This window comes from Aptenodytes patagonicus, chromosome Z (genome assembly GCF_965638725.1).
Source record: "Aptenodytes patagonicus chromosome Z, bAptPat1.pri.cur, whole genome shotgun sequence".
Taxonomy (NCBI): domain Eukaryota; kingdom Metazoa; phylum Chordata; class Aves; order Sphenisciformes; family Spheniscidae; genus Aptenodytes; species Aptenodytes patagonicus.
The window spans coordinates 39,180,380-39,195,566 of NC_134982.1; the positions used below are offsets into that span (position 1 = coordinate 39,180,380).

The following is a 15,187-nucleotide window of genomic DNA, read 5'->3' on the forward strand; positions in this document are numbered from 1 at the left end:
CTTCTGATAGAGAACCAGTTTAATCGTAACTTTTTTGTACTGGTATTTTATAGATTCTTGCCTATAATTTGCTCATATTGGTCACCCTTCGACCAATTCTTCCCTCTATTCATCACCATCTTCCTTGAAAGAAGTCTCACAACAAAGGGGTGGCATTCACTTTCAGAGGAAGGCAGATTGTAGTACCAAATCCCTCCTACAGTAAGAAGTCAGCTTTAAATATTCAGCTGTGATTTCTATAAAAGCCCTTTGACTGCTAGTCAGGAGCTTACCTTCCCAGCTGGTGGGCTCCAGTACTTGGACTCTACACAAAAAGAGGCAGGAAGAGAACGGGTCCGTTATGCCCTACCTTCAGGCACACCTCAGCCATTAATACCAACAAATTGCTAGGCAGGTTCAAACAAAAGCGAGCAAAAATTACTAAATTGAGTGTGGGTTAAATGGTACCTCCTACGCCAGGAATAAGGAGTTCCCATCTGCTTAACACCTTACACTGACAAGTATTTCATGAGACAGATACAACCCTGAAGCGAAAGCACAGAGGGCACTAAGAGAGAACTAAGACTGAGCTTTCAGCATTGCATTTACAATCATACTAAGTTCCCTGCCCCACATACTGAATGCCCAGATTCCCACCACTTCTACCAACTGGACAGGGTAGCAAGATACAGCTTATAACCCCTTAAAAAACGTGAACCCTAACTTTTGGCGTGTCATTTTCTGTATGCAATCTCTACTCCCTGACCATTGGATAGCTTCCATCAATTGAGATCAATCTGATACACAAGACAGGAGGATGGGGAAGGGGAAAAACCGCCATCATGCCCAACAAGGTTTTCCAAATCCAGGTCTTACTGGAGTACTTAAATCAGCACTGGCCTTTAAACATTTTGAAACGACCAGCAGAGAGAGTAGTAAACACCCACTCACTCACAATCAAATTTCTTATCACTCCAAACAAAAACAGACTAACAAAGATAAGGTTTGTTTATGGGGTTTTTGTTTGTTTGGGTGGGTTTTTTTTTTTTTTGGGGGGGGGGTGGTTAGTTGCTTTTTGTTTGTTTGTTTTTACACAGTTAGAAGGCCACATGTGCACTCCTAGCTCTTCCTCTTAGCACATGAAGACAGCAGTAAGACTTGAACACACAATTCTGAGTTTCTGAAATACAGCAGTGAGCTTCCTACATCCTCTGATTCAGGTGGAGCAACTTGCAGTTTTGCATTTACAATGCTGCCAATAATTTAAATAACTTTAAAGATGTTTTTCTGTAGTTTAATGGTTTCTTATACTAATTCTCAGTGCACATATACTGTCTGTCCGCAGGTACTAGAAACAATTGAGAACATGAATCCAGGAATTCCTAATTTTGCTTTTTTTCTGCAGCACATATAAAATATCCCCTGGCCTTTGAAAGTACAATCACTAAGTGTTTTGACATAAACTGTCTGAGATTAGAAGGGGGACCTAAGGTATCCTCACTATTTCATAATGTTGTGCAAGCCCATTTAATGGATGCACGCTGCAGATAGTAAAGAATGCATCTTCACTCATTAACTGTAAAGGAGAAAGCAATCTGTACTGCCAGAAGATGAGCAAGGGCTACCTTAACTTAGAAGTTCCCTCTTGTGTGAAGTTATACTGTTGAAATTCACACAACTTATTTTTCTAGTATTTTCCAGCTTTGCTGAAATGAAAGAAGAGGGGGGAAGGATTTAAAAGCTCCACCTCACATGTCAGATTCTGGAACTATACTGGCTGGCAGCAAATCATCCACCAGACCTTGAAATGACGTATTAAACCATGTTTTCCCACCCCTCCCAGGACTTCCAGCAGGAGGAGCACTTCTTTTGACTGCCCCACCATACAAAGACATCAAAGCAGGCACCTGCAAGCTTTCTAACTTCAGCACACATTACAGATGGTGCAGAAGCCCCTCCTCTTGATTCAAGGACACAAAAAGCTATTTATCTATATTCTGCACTCCACACACAAGCAATCCTTAACAAGACATATGGAAGTTACTGGACATGTCTAGGACCATTCACAGTTCATGGCTCCCATCCCTTCTGTCTGCTCCCTCAGCTTTCCTCCAGATAAGATGGGAATGAGAGAAAAGAAAAAAAGAGTATTTTTTAAACTAAAGTTTTTCCTACACTACATTTCACCTTTTAATTCTAGGTTGTTGGTTTTTTTTTTTCTGGGGGGTGGGGGGTGGGGTGGGGGGATGGGGAGGGAGATATCTCAGGTATCAATGGAAAGGAGTAAATGACTTCCAGAAAGTACCTGGTCTAGAAGTCTCCCTTAGAAAAGCATGCCACTGAAGCAAAAGAAAAACCCTTGAACAGGAAAGATCCTTAACAACTGAACTGCAGCTAAGGCTGTCTGGATTATAACATAATAAACCAGACAATTATTTTTGGTGGAAAAGATATTAGATGTAACATTAAAAACTCTTGACAATAAACTTCAATTTGTCCTGTAGATACCATTACTATTTTAAGAGTAATAAAAATTCCCAGTAACTGTGCATTAATGCATCTTCGTATTTGTACAGAAAATACAGCCCTTGGGAATTTCTCTTTCACTGAGGAAAACAGGTCCCACAACTGCAGGATTCCAAGTAATTTCTATCTCAGTTATTAACTATAGACTTCTCCCTGCTCAATAAAAACACGTTGCACAGAGAATATTTTTTCTTAACTCCTAGACAGATACTTGAGAAAGTCAAATAAGTATCTATCTAGTTCTCTGTTTTTAACTTCATTATGCTATGCAAAGATCAAACTGGGAAAAAATATTTTCAGAGCTATCAAAATTACCCTGTATTCCAGTGATGTCATACTTGTGTCAAACCTTTTGTGTTGAACGGCAAGCCAAGGCTAAGAATTTTCCCATCATACCTCTCAGTTCTTTATGGTTATTTTACTTCATTAATGATCAAGTAAAAATAACTTTTTATTTGTAAGGCTTTTCCTTCTATGGAGCACATACGGTAGCTTAGAAAAATATCAGAACATTTCTCATGTAAAGGACAGTGTCACATAAAATCTGTGTTTGTATCAGCCTTGAGAAGGTAAGTCTCCCCATCTGGGAATGCTTAAAACCAGAAAAAGTGGCTGCTGCCTAATGCTCAAAGTCAGTACGAATCTTTCCATTGCATCAAGAGACAGGAGCTGACAATCTGTGTCTGTAATGCCATCTGATAGAATTTCTGTGAAAATTCAGTAGCAAAGAACAAAATCTGCTACTTCACTCACCATTCATCATTATGATTAATCATCATAAACGTAGCTGAATTTTACATGACAGTTAAAAAAAAAACCTAAGTAGTTTCAGTAACAAAAGTGAATGGATTTCTGAATGGATAGAACAGCTCCTGGACCGCATCAGCACTCTCCAGCAAAAGCCAAGTAACAGAAAACTCTTATTCACAGAAGATGAAATTAAGTATTTAAAACTAAGAAACTGAGATAGGAGATTAGGGCAAATCTCCATGAAAGCAGCATAATTCAGTTACTGTTCACAATGAATACAGAGTTTGAAACAATATTAACTAGTACCTAAGAGCAAGACAGTAATTCAATGGAGTTAGCACATCCTCATTATTTATCTGTTGCATTAGCATTTTGCACTTGGAGGAACAATACCCATTATATACATTTATTGCCCTTTCAAGCCTGCAGACAGACTGTAGTATATTTTAACTTAGGTTAGCAGGAAACTGCTTCTTACAGAAATATTTCAACATTAATTGCAATGTTTCTTTCTTCATATTAAATATACTGGAAAACATAATCGATTTTGCTTCTATGGTCTACCTGATAGTCTTCCTGATGCTGTTCAGAGCAGCCACATAAAAGAACATGAACGCTAATCTACATTTCATAGTTCCACTCCCCAATTGCTAAAATAACTAAGAGAAGGAAAAGAAAAATACCTCTTCAAACACAGTTTATTAATAACATTCATTAGCAAATGGGAAAATACAATAAATTATGCTATCCTAATTTAAGCAAAACATTGACATATTAATATAATATGAACTTAAAACTATAGAAGGGTACCGCTAAGGCTGGAACAATTATTTACACAGTATGTTTACATGAATGTGCCTGCTTTTTCTGGCTTTCACTTAGCATTACTTGTATAACAGACCAATACAAAGCTCTACAACCAAAAATACCCTGAAGTACAGAGATCTGAAGTCTGTGTGCAAACACATTTATAATGAATATGATGTAAATGTATGCTCCAGGCATAAACACAGCTTAAGAGCTGTGTTTGCATGCAGGTAATGCAGATGTATATGTTTGCATGCAGGTAACGATCACAACAATTATACTATTCAGCTGTTTAACATTTTGAGGAAAAAGAAAAGGAGAACAGGTAGCCACGTGAGGCTAATGATGAGTGAATTATAAAGAAGGGGCATAGGAAACTAAGATTTTCTTCAAACAGAAATAATTAAAATTGCAATGCTGTTTCTGAGCACTATAGCACACCTACAGCTTTATTTTTCTGCCTAAGAGAGCTACAAGATATTAATTCCTGAAAGCCAGCCACAGATATATTTCTCCTCAAACCCTGCAGCCCTACATACTATGTAGCTGACAAACTCTCCTTTGTATGTAGAATGGAAAAGGGAGGGGGAAGAAATACAGATTGGGCCTTAAAAGCAGAAAAATCTTCAAAGTGGCACATGGTCTAATCCTGAGTTTTGTTCTAGGCCAATTCCAGCATGAAGTGAACAATTACAGTTTTAAAAAATCATCACCTTAAAAAATGCTACATTCATGAGACTGCATCTGCACTACTAATCTTCTGGTAATCTGTAAAACAGGAACAAAAATAACATGACCATGCTGTCCAAATACACATTTGATAGATCATGGCTAGGGTTTTGTCTAAGAAAGTAAACTGCTTTCTTAGGCATGAAAGCCATTCATTTCACAATCTTTCAACTCTGCTCTTTTAAAAGTGTCAGGAACAAAAGTGGACAAAATTGCATTTGCAAATTGGTCCTTCTTTAAAAAAAAACCAACAATCCAAAGAAATCAGAAAGCTATTGACTGAAACATTAGCAGTGTTTTATTTGTTTATATGTTATAGAATAAAAACATTTCGCCTGTAAACCCTAACCTGTAGTTGTTTGAGAGAAGAAACATACATCATTGTTTCCAGTTTTCCCCACCAGTGACATCTTTAATTTCACTGTTGAGTTGCAAGTATTGGTAATAAGTAAATAATCTTGTTGACAATTCTGGAGGAACATTTTTGGGGCTCTTAACTGTTTTAGTTCTGCAGACCTGGAAAAAGTGAAGTGCTTCCTAATAGACCTTAACATATGCAAAGTGTTAACATTCATTTTTACTACTAAATATCACAAACTTTTGCTTCAGTGTTTAGACAGCATTATCACATGAAAAATAGTTTTAGAATCACTGGCAAAGGCAAGTTTGGTTTTGAGAAAATTATGCCATACTCCTAATCTATAATGTGTTCTGCTTCTACAAAACTATTTTAAAAGAACTTCAAAGAATGTGTCAATGAAACAGAAAAGTTTCAAAAGTGTTTCAAAGGGACAAAAATGTCATTATAAAGTTATCCTGTGGAAAAATGTATTTGCAAAGCAGAAAACTAAAGGGTACTTAAGCTGCATAATAGACAGATTTTTGTATGACTGTATAGTATGCTAGTCTGTTTAAAGCCATGTACAGACAAATGAGTTGTATCAATAAAAACATTTGAGTTAATCCTCAAAAGCTTAAGAGGTGGCACTTAATGCACTTCTCAAAAATCTGTAGTCTGACAGGTTTTTGTACCTCATTCCTCAAAACATTGTTTTTCATCTCTTCTTGTTACCATTCATTACCAAGGTATTGAAGGTTTGTTATTTCTTCATTTTCACCACTGAATGATCTTATTTTACTCTGTCAATCTTCCCAGTACAAATGATTTGAATTTTCGTTGTCATTCCACCTTCAAGTTTATTAAATAGGAATTCAGTCACACTGTACCAGTCTCAAACAACTGCTGAGAATCTCTGAAGCTTGATAGGTTTGAAGAACAAAGTCCATGTCTTTGGACTTTGACTAGGACATTGCCTATATGGCAGGTCCAGGAGAAAACTCATGCCTCCCTATGTTTCTTCAGTAGCTTTTTAATTCATCTCATTAAATGATGCATCAATTTGAAATAAGAAAATGGCCAAACGAGAGGTGGTTGCTTGGACATTACATGCTAAAATGACAATTAAAATTACCCTTGACAAGTTTTCTAATTCAGATTTTGTTCCCTCAGAAGTCAGGCCTTGTTTACTTTATTATGGTTGCACTAAATCAGCTAAGTTGTGATTCTGAAGTTTAAATAACCCAGGGCTAAGCAAAACATGAAAATTCTTCTCAATTTCAACACAAGTTATTCCTTGCCAGATTTAAACTGAAATTAACATAAGGAAACACTGAATTAATGGGATACTGGTTTGTACTGAACTCTGTCTTCTCACTCATATCAATCCAATTGGACTTCAAACCTACTCAACAATATAATTGCACATTCAGACAAAGCCTAGACAGCCAAAGAAAATATGAACACAGTGAACAGCTTAGGAGAAAGACTTTGGAATGACATGTGACCTTCTGAATCTGAACTCTCGATCGCTTCAACTCTAATCTTTTCCTTTACTCATAGCAATGTATTTATCTTCTCTTGGTATTCCTCTGGCACATGTTTTCTCCATGTGTTTTATTAAATAACAACTTGAAAAACAGAAAACAAATAATTCAGTGTAAACACCTTTAACAAAAATTAAAGTGCATGACACCAGCCAAGCATACAGGAAACAAGTAATCTTATACCACTATTGTTTCATTAGTGGTCATGACTCAAAAAGACTGCAGAGGAACAGAAGACTTCACACTTTTCTTCAGTTTTGATGAACAGAATGTAATGATTTACTTTGGGGGAAGTAAAGCAACTCAAACCTGCAAAATTATGTATGCCTGACAATAATTTGCTTCAATCTAACAAAATACCCCCCAGTTAACACTCATTTATAATTCTCTCTGGAATTAGAATACACACTGCCTAGAGGACATTAAACTAGTCAAAATGGAAATCAGCATTTCAGACTAGCATATCAGGTACTTTCAAAGGAGTCATGCTCACAACTTTTCTGTATCAAAGCAGACTTCCTTGCTTGGACATAATTTATCCAAAACATTATTTCCCATAGTAGGTTTGATTGACAATAACTAACTGTACAAGAAGGGCTTTCAAAATGTAGCATGTTTAATTCTGGGGGTTCGTTAGTTTTCTTATTTTTGATTTGTTCATTGTTTTTGTTTTTTTTTTTAAACTAGCAATTGCCCCCGGAAATTGTCTGAATAGATACATCTTAGATTTTGTTCCCAGTCTGACCTTCATAGGTTTGAAGAAACAACACCCCTAAGCACAGTGTGCATGTAATCCACTGTTAAATTAGGAAACAAAAAGAGAAAGGGAAGCACTTATAGAAATGTAGCCAAATCAGAGCAAAACTCTAAGCAGGCTTCCCCACTTATTCTTCTGTGTGTTTTCAGAAGGACAAGTTTTCCACCAAACAGGTGCTTTAAAAATATCATGCTATATCAAAGACAGGTGATGTTTGTTTTTAAATTCATTATATTCTTATTAATTTAATTTCAAACAGGTAAGCATGAAACAGGGCCAAACAGCAGGCACAAGTTTGACTGCCTCATTTTTATAGCATCTGCTTGTCTTTCTTTAGCTCAGGTTGAAAGGCAATTTTAAACTCCCAAGCTAGACAACACATCAGGAAAATTGCCTCCTAAAACACCTCCCTTCCCCGCTTTTTTTGTTCTTCTTTTAACATGATATTCAGCTGCCATTTACCACAGCTCCACTGCAGGTAGGTTACACAGCAGCCTTTGCGCACTTTTGGAGACTTACAGGGTCAGCCATCAGTGAGCTCCTAGACCCAAGGATGGCAACCCATAAGTGCAGTTACCAAGTTAAGACCTCTGCCTCTTCATATGAATGGTAAGGAAGCTACAACTTGTGGCTAAAAACCACACGTCCTTATTCAGAGCAATGCAGATGCTGCTCTGCCCTACCCATCTCCTGCAGGGAGCACTCTATCTGCTGTAAACCTGCATACGCCCTAGTACTTCTCATCTAAGGCAGAGCTCATAGCGAGCGAGGGCTGAACCTCTGCTGCCCCACATCCTCTCCTGCAGCAGTAGAAATACACGGCCTCTGCCCAGCCTGGGCCTGCACCCAAGACCACCTCCTTGCTCCATGCCACCCAGAAGCACTGATGCGCTCCCCATTGCTTCCCTGCCACCAGCTGTATTAAGGGCTACTTCTAATTACTCTTGCCATCTGAGAGAAATGAACACAACAACAAACAACCCCCTTTTTCTTCAGTAACAAGGTCACAGTGTCAGAAACATGCCCATCCACAGCCTCATGCTGACTAACCATTCAAGAACCCTCCCCACACACATAATCCAATATACTACAAAGAAAACACTAACAACAATAAAATTGAAGCTGTGAAGACTCTCAGTGTTCAGAAGTACAAAAACCTGAAGCAAAGCCAGTAACACATGCCAGTACAAGCCCCGCAGCTGAAAGGTTCAGAGAACCATGAGGCAGAGCAGGGTGAGGAGAAGGCTTTCATTCCAGCACCCAACTTCTACCTCCATCTTCAGGAACCAATTGCTGTCAGTAGCAGAACTTCAGCAATGTGCTTCAGAAACGAAAAATATTTACGTGGCTGCTTGCCAGGATACTGCATGTCAATATGCAGTGCATTTAGACAGGCTGAGATTACAGGAAACACTGAAGGAGACAGAACAAATCAGTCACACAGTTGTCACCTGTAGGAACAGAAAAAGGTTTTCTGCAAGTTTTGAGGTATGAGACAAACACTAAGATCTCTGCTATTTAATAATGATTCACTTTTAAGAGTCCTCCAAGCAAAACCTAGTCAACATAATTAAAAGGAGGACGAAGAAGCAATGAAAGGACAGATACTGAAAACATAAATAGCAAAAAACCTATTTCTAGAACTCACCACTACCTTCCAAAATGTCCTGAAGTTACTTTATGAAGAATATTCACTTATGTATACAAAAGACAGCATGATAAAAAACAATTAAGCTGTATTATGGTCCACATAAAAGTAGAAACTGAACATTATTGATTTTTCCCAACTGCTTACATTCCTCTTAGGACAGCACGAAAGATCAAACCACCTTCTGCTCCAGGGTAGACTTTGGGGAAAGGAGAAATTAACAGCGTCTTTTCCTTGCAGAAAACATTTTGCTTTAGTTAAGAGCAAAAGGAAAAGACAGACAGACTGAAAATAACACTCTGAGCAAAGAGTGCCCTAACTAATTCAATTTTTCTGTCAAGAACAATCATGAGCACTAGACACACTCTTAAGCTTTCCCACAGATAGAGTAAGCTTAAATATTTAAAACACCAGAGACAAGAGTGAAGGATAGTAGGAATGTGCACTTTACACAGAGAAATGAGATACACACAGGAAGAGAATTGCCCAGTAATACAGAACATATATGGCACAGTCAGTCTAAAAACAAGTCTAAAACTCGAACGGAGAGTCATGATGGCACAACCAACTCTTATTTGAAGACTTCAGAACCAAGAAAAATATCAGGGTGGGCTGGAGAAGTAGCACATAGATAGACATAACGTACTGCAGGAAAAAGTTCCATGAAACTGAATGAATACAGAACACTCAAACCAGACAGCATCCTTAATTTTATTTATTTATTTAACAGGCAGATTGTTTTGACTTTCATGATTCTTAATGAGATTTTTCAATATAGGAGTGCTATTCACAACATTTATTAATGACTGGATGCAAGGCAGGTAGCTTACTGGGAAGAAAACATCTTGATAAAAGAAAATTAGGTTAAGCTCCAGCTGAGCATAATGAAAAAAACCAGGTGACTTAACATAACTTCCTACACTTAACAAGGTAATAACAAATGGAAATCAATGTAGAGAGAAACATATAATACGAGTTTTAAAAGGACACCATTTAAACTGTAATTCCATTTTAAGTACCTATCACTTAGTACCATAACCTACTTATGAACATAGGAAGTCAAGGCAATCTCAATATGAATCTGTTAAACTGGATGACTGGCTATTTCAGTTAATTATATATCTGCTCTTCTGCAGTGTAACATAATTACTCTGGGTAACTAAATTGCTGTAATACTCATGAGGCTTTATCTTCTCCTCCCTATCCCTTAAAAAACAGAACAGAAAATCAGGAAAAGCTGAGAAACCTCAAAGGAGCATTAAAAAGCAAGAATTGCAATAGCACTGAGAAGAGCTAAAATAAATCTGTGACACACTTTATTCAGGTAACATAAGTAGGATGCCCAATCATGTGCTCATAAACGCCATTGACACAGCTTCAACATACATGCAAAAACTAGCCATTTAAGACAACCCCAAATACGCATGCCCTTTCACAATGCCCTACCTGAAGCCTTACAGCAACAGATGAGAATAATTTCTCCCAATTTTTAGCCTGAACTCTCTCCCACCAAAAGATTCTCACAACACTTCCCAATAATAAGTACCAATTACTGTGACTTCAGAACACAGGAGTTACCTTAAGAGGACACTGAGCAGTAAGTGCTGGTAAACATTGCCTTGCAACTGTCAATCCTTTAAACCACCTAATCCATTTAAGCTCTATTTACCATATCTGTGCATGAACACAGAGCACTCGAGTATTTCAAATCTGTAATTACTTTCAGAGACATAGTAAAGCCCCCACAAATACATACAGTAGCTATAGGAAACAAACAAAAGTGCAAGCATATGACAAAGATAATTTAATGCCACTGGAGTTATGCCACTTTCAGAAAGCAGCATGTTATCAGCTTCAGCATCTTTCTAATTTTAGTCACATCTCTGTAAGATGCTTCATGGCAGTAGTCCCACAAAGCTAGTTGTCTGTGGCACTAAACACACTGCACTTCAGACTTACAACATCCCAGAATGGACTTACAGATTTGAACATGCAGTGGCAGTGGAAGCGTTCTCCTCCATAGGATAACCTTAAAGCCTCTAGGCAACAGAGGCTGGTTTTGGTTGGGGTAGTCTTGGGCAGTACTGTTTTCTGCTGGGATAGAGTTAAATTTCTTCATAGTAGCTTGTATGGGGCTATCAAACAGATTCTTGTTACCTAGCCTCAATTTTCATGCTGGAAACCAACATATACCATAAACCTGTATGTTTTGTTTTGAAAAAGATTAGTAACTTTAACCTTCTTGAGCAACAGATCTCTGACTACAAAGTAAAGCGTAAGTAACAAGAGCAGAAAACTTTGAATATGTTTGGGTAATCTCTAATGTAAAGTAATGAAACCAGTCCTCTAGATGACTCCTCCGAAAAGCACCAGATTCCGCAAGGCAAACTGTTTCATTTAAATAATGGTCTCAGACCAAACTTTTAAAGTTGTGGTCCCTCTCCACAAGGCAATTCCTTGCTCTGCTACAAGTTTCCTCCCATGGTCTCACACAGCAGAGCCCTGAAGGAGAAAGAACTGTCCCCACATCCCCTTGCAGCAAGGCTGGAGTAACTTTTCTTCTCACTGCATTCTGCAGGTCCTTTTCCTAAAGATACTTCAGAAGTTGTTTCTGTTTCTACATACATCTAACACAAACGAATATATTTGCTGTTCACTATGAGCTTCTCAGCCTGCCCCACTCCTTCCTGGATCTATTTTCTAGGCATTTCCCTACAATTAAATCTTGCCACTGTGAGTTTAGGTATTAGCTCATATTAATCCAAGGTAAGCCTTATTTTGTTATTTTCACCTCCCCCCCCCCCGTTAAACTTCACATCTCTTCACAGTTATTTCTTCTGCTAATAATGCCTCTCTATATAGCAACATTTACTGTTTCATTAGCAACCTGCTTACACCTGTGACATGGTTAAGGAGCATGATTTAAATAAGATGCTATTCAACATAAAACCCCTTTATTTCTGTTGAACAATACCCCAAGCCCAATATATTTCTGTATTTAACATCTTCATTTTGCCTGTGAACCTACAAAAAACAGCTTGTGAAAGTGTTTATGTTCAAGCCTATTCCTTACTTGTAGAAAATACATATGCTTGCTAAGTTAAAGTGATAGATCTCCTTTGTTATGTTAATGTAAATATCATAACTATTTAATTATGCAATTTTCACCTTTGTATCCTTAACTGAGTGCTTTTACAGTACAGAATTTTCCAGGAAACCCCCAAGCTTTGTCTGCCAGTGACCTAAGCATTTGGCAGAGACTTTGGGGTATGGCTTTGACCCAGTTAATTAAATGGATAATTTCCATGGAGCTACAGAAAAAACAACCTTACACTTGTATATTGACACTGACCGAATGCTTTCTGCTCTTCTCTTTTCTCATCTCTCAACTAACTCTCCTCCCAGAAAAGTACATAAGGATGTACAAGAATCCATACTTCTGCCTCCGCCACTGCTGTTTCTTGCATGAACAGCCCAAAACAATACCACTATGACCCTTTAGGTGTTCAGATAACCTTCACCTTTCCACACTGAATACTTCACAGTCACCAATACATTTTATCCTTTGAAAGCATACACAATTGTGTAGGAAATGTGATGTCTGGACTCCAAGTCAATCCATCCAACTCATCCAGTACACTAAACTTGCATTAATATCCCCAATCTGAGGCTAAACAACCCTTGGTTTGTCTCTCCTATCTTCTTCCAGGGTCCTCCCAATCCTTGAAACAATTGTTTTATGCATAAATTGTTTTCAACATTCTTGGTCCCTCCGTTTGTGGCTGGAAGTTCAGGGGGCACAGAGTAAACTCAGTTCTGATTGTCTCTCCTAAAACAGAGGTAGCGACTAAAAACACTGTTCTTTGGGAACATAGCGTAAAAGCTTTGCTAATATCCCACTTCCTCCCCTGGAAACAATTTAATAACTGAAGGAGACAGGAGTTACTTATTACAGATTTCTAAACAAACCCTTTATTTTTTACTTTAATGCTCTGAACTAAGACAGGTCATTCATTTCATGTTGTCTGCTCCCAGGAGGCACAAAGCAGGATCTTTTTCACCACACTTTTCAATAAGAATACTATAAAAGAAAAATGGTGGAGCCAGTTATAATTTGGCACCCATACTACTGGGAAATAATTCAGAATAAGGGAAATAATTCAGATTAAGCGTTATGACTGGGAATCTGTTACCAAATTAAATTCATCCAGAGTTTTTTGGCTATAATTCTTCTAGATAGTTTTTCACTTGTGAGCAACATGTGGATATGGACTTACCAACAATTCTGTCTGCCTCCCAAAGCTCATCCTTTCTTTGGCTGTGATTGTTCTTACCCTTAGAGAAGCTCTTGCTTTATTCGCTTCCCTCTGGATGGTACTAATATTGACATATTTTGAACATGTGATGTGTTCAAGCTGACATTCTCCGTAAGAGGGGCTCATTTACCCTCTTACTCCCAGAAGCAGTTAACTGGCTTCATCAGAAAAAAGACAGATGAACTGTGCTCGCACTTTTATTCCCCATTCCTTCTCACCACCCTGAGAGCAGAAATTCAGAAGAACGGGATTCAAAATTTACTCTTTTGCCTCTGAGGGGGTTTGGAAAAGGACTACAGAGAAAGCATAGTCTGTTCATCCTTCCCTAGATCTGCTGAGGCCCATGCTGAGAAAAGTAACATTACAAGAAAGCAGCATGATTTTTTTGGAAGTGACAGAAAAAAGCTAGTGTCTTAGCCTCGAAAGTTTCACACAAGGTAACAGATCTGTAATACTGTTTCTTCCATCACGTTGTCAGACGGAGCTACACAACAGGAGGACAACAGAAAAAAAGAACCAAAGCCATTAAAGCTTAAATGCCTTACTTGAAGGAAAAGGAAGGTCTCTGCTTTGACTAACTGCAACAAGCAGTTCTCAAAGCAGCAGAGTTACTACAAAGCAGCAGAGTTACTTCATCCAGATTTTGTACAGGTGTGTGGCCTACGTGCCTTGGGCATCTTCACCTGTTCCCAAGGCTCCTCTCCAGGGATGTCTTCCAGCTTCTCACCTGGCAGGATAACCAGTCAGCCTCCCACGTTTCTGAGCAGGAGTTAGCAAGTGCTGATGTGTATCCAGGCTGATGGTTCAGGAAAAGGGCCAGTGTTGGAAGGCCAGTATCAACCTCTGTGTTGCCTGTCCTTTACTGGCAGCACTAATTTGGGTCTGTCCTCCCCTCCGCAAGCTACCAATTTTCATAAAATATGGAAAAACTTAACGTCCGAGACTCCCATCTCTTTTGTCAAGTTTGGCTGAAACTGGCTGGCTTTCATGGGGATACGTAAAAATGAGAAGAAAGCCTTGGTCCTTAAGGAAAGTAGTAAGGCTTACTGTTTCTTCTAGTCAGTCATGCTGGTTAAGATCCACTTATGCATTTTTTATAGTATAACCTAAATTCTAATTCATCTGTTCCCACTGAATTTGATTCCCTGCTTATCTGCTCTTTGCTTACAGTAAAAATCCCTTTAAAAAAGCATTTGTATTCTGATCATCTTGTGAACTACGCTGTTTTTTCCTTGACATTCTATAAAATACAATTTTCCCACAAGAGCTCCTAATATGTACCATGTGTATCAGGATGAAATTCCCAGAGGCTAGTAGCTTATTCAACTTGTGAGAGTTTCCTTGGCACCTACACATTTTTCCTTGGTTGAGTCAGTTGTTGCAGTAAATTAAGTATTAAGAATACATTTAACCCCTTGGACCTTGAAGTTAGGCCACAGCTAGAAAAATGCCTCTGTAGAAATCTATGTGGGCACTGATTATTTTTGTTACTCAAATATCCTCCAAGTGAAAATTTCAGTCACTGGCTAATGTCTTGTACTACTCCTTTGTATGGGTAGCTGCAGAAACAAAGTAATATTAAGACATATTACATGAAAGAAGTTATGTACCTTATTCAGCGTGTTGTCCCAGACCACGGTCATTCTGATCTTTTTAAAAGTTTATTTGTTCATCCTCTCATCAGTAACATGACTAACAGTAGAAAGCAAGCTTCTTTCCAACTCAAGCTAATAGAAGCTCGAAATAGGAAGCTATTATTTAGCAGATGTTAAAGAACTCCATTTGGGAAAC

At 38.2% G+C, this 15,187-nt stretch overlaps 1 protein-coding gene across 3 annotated transcripts in view; it reads right to left on the reverse strand.

The window, feature by feature from the left end:
- Positions 1-15,187, reverse strand: part of MLLT3 (MLLT3 super elongation complex subunit) — a 140,361-nt gene that overhangs the window by 70,489 nt on the left and 54,685 nt on the right. The window lies entirely within an intron of this gene.